Source organism: Mesoplodon bidens (assembly GCF_964165515.1).
Source record: "Mesoplodon bidens genome assembly, chromosome: 4".
In the NCBI taxonomy this organism is placed as follows: domain Eukaryota; kingdom Metazoa; phylum Chordata; class Mammalia; order Artiodactyla; family Ziphiidae; genus Mesoplodon; species Mesoplodon bidens.
Genome location: NC_138160.1, coordinates 57,196,392 through 57,198,754, shown reverse-complemented (window position 1 = coordinate 57,198,754; position 2,363 = coordinate 57,196,392). Strand labels below are relative to the sequence as shown.

Below are 2,363 nucleotides of genomic sequence, written 5' to 3'. Positions count from 1 at the left end.
TCTAAGGACATTCGTCATTGGATTTAGGGCCCAGTCTAATCCAGGTGATCTCATCTCAAGATCCTTATTACATCAGCAAAACCATTTTCCAAAATAAGGTCACATTCATAGGTGTCTGGTGGACATATCATTTTGGGGACCACCATTCAACACAGTACATGTGAGTTTTTTTAAACAAAAATGGGAAACTTAGTTGTAACTTGGTACTTTTTTGAAAATAGCCATGGCTACAGGTCAGTGCATACAGATCTAACCATGGTATGGTTGTACGGTAATTTATCTAGTCATTTGCTTACTCATGGACAATCAGGATGTTTGGAAGCTTTTGTCACTATGAACAGTTCTGTAATGTATATCGGCGTCCTTATCCCCATGTACTGGTGCATTTATTTCTCTAAGAATCACTTCTTTTTTTTTTCAAATTAATTAAATAATTTATTATTTATTTTTGGCTGTGTTGGGTCTTTGTTGCTGTGCGTGGGCTTTCTTTAGTTGTGGTGAGCAGGGGCTACTCTTCGTTGTGGTGCACAGTCTTCTCATTGCAGTGCCTTCTCTTGTTGTGGAGCACGGGCTCTAGGCGAGCGGGCTCAGTAGTTGTGACTCCAGGGCTCTAGAGCACAGGCTCAGTAGCTATGGCGCATGGGCTTAGTTGCTCTGCGGCATGTGGGATCTTCCCAGACCAGGGCTCGAACCCATGTCCCCTGCATTGGCAGGTGGATTCTTAATCTCTGCGCCACCAGGGAAGTCCCAAGAATCAATTCTTAAAGATAGGATCCCTAGGGCAAAGGTATACTTGTTTGTAATTTTAACAGATATAGTTCTTTATATCCCCATGTCCTCAATAGCATTAGATATTATTAATCTCTAATAATTTTTCCGACCCGAGTGAAAAATGGTGCCTTAGGGGTTTTTTTAGTATAATTTTATTACAAATTTAAAAAAATGCAACATTCTCATTCTAGAAAACCCCAAATTTACTATTGATACTAATTTCTATGAGTTTGCTGTGCCACCATACACAAGTCAAGAAGTTAAAGAAACCATTAAATATTCAGAAACATTCAACATCAGAAGCTTTAAAATCTAACTGTATGTAATAACCCCTCAAAAAGCTACAACCTGCATTTAAAAAAAGTATTTTCTATACAAAGAATCTTATCAGCTATACAAAAATCTGTACAGTTTTTATACTGAAGCTAATATTGAGCTGCACTTGAATTCACATTCTTAGCAAAACAACTGCCTGAGCACACACGCACACTCCACACACATCATTACAGGATAGTCATTTATTCCTCATCTTCATCCTCTTCCTCCTCATCTTCACCTTCTTCCTCTTCCTCCTCATCTTCTGGTTCATTCTTCTTGGAGCCTGTTCTTTCCCGCTTCACTCTTGCCCTTGGCACGGTATGCAGCAATATCCTTTTCATATTTCTCCTTTAGCTTAGCTGCTTTCTGTTCATAGGGTTGTTTACCTTTGGCTGACTGCTCAGACCACATTTCACCCACTTTTTTTTGCAGTATCTCCAATGGATAAGCCAGGGTGTTCACTTTTGATCTTTGGGCGATGTTCGGAGCAAAACCGGAAGAAGGTAGAGGGAGGCCTTTTAGGCGCATTGGGATCTTTTTTCTTTCCCTTCATGTCACCTTTGGGAGGAACATAATTTTTCATCTCCCTGTCATAGTGAGCTTTGTCACTTTTTGCCATATCCTCAAATTTGGATTTTTCCTTGGCAGACATGGTCTTCCATCTCTCGGGACATTTCTTGGAGAACTCGGCGAAGTTGGCCGAGGAGTCGGGGTGTTTCTTCTTGTGCTCCTCCCGGCAGGTCTGCACGAAGAAGGCATACGAGGACATCTTGCCCCGCGGCTTGTTGGGGTCGCCCTTCCCCATGATGGTGCTGTTGCTGCGGCGGCGGCGGCGCGTCCACCTGGCGGTAGCTTTTCCTCCGAGTACCGCGCAGTGGCCGGGTCAGACCGCGACGCTGCTGCCCGTGGCTCTGGCGCGAACTGGTCCGTCGCTAACGCAATCCTCCGCCTCTTGTTTTGCAGACTTCTCCGCGCCTGGTATCTTAGTTTTTAATTTGCAATTCTCTGACCAGAGAGGTTGAGCATTTTTTTCATATATTTATTGGATATTTGGATTTTCTTTCTTTTTAAATTTTTATTTATTTTTATTATCAGATTGATTGATTGGCCATGTGGCTAGCAGAATCTTAGTTCCCCAACCAGGGATTGAACCCGGGCCCTGGCAGTGAAAGCACTGAGTCCTAACCACTGGACTGCCAGGGAATTAATTCCCTGGATTTTCCTTTTTTTGGGGGGGGGTATATATATGTATATTTTAACATTTATTTATTTAG

At 42.5% G+C, this 2,363-nt stretch overlaps 1 pseudogene across 1 annotated transcript; it reads right to left on the bottom strand.

Annotated features, from left to right (window-relative positions):
• Positions 1-1,130: 1,130 nt before the first annotated feature.
• Positions 1,131-2,363, bottom strand: LOC308616586 (high mobility group protein B2-like; annotated as a pseudogene). The gene has a single exon. The product of its transcript is annotated as a high mobility group protein B2-like (transcript).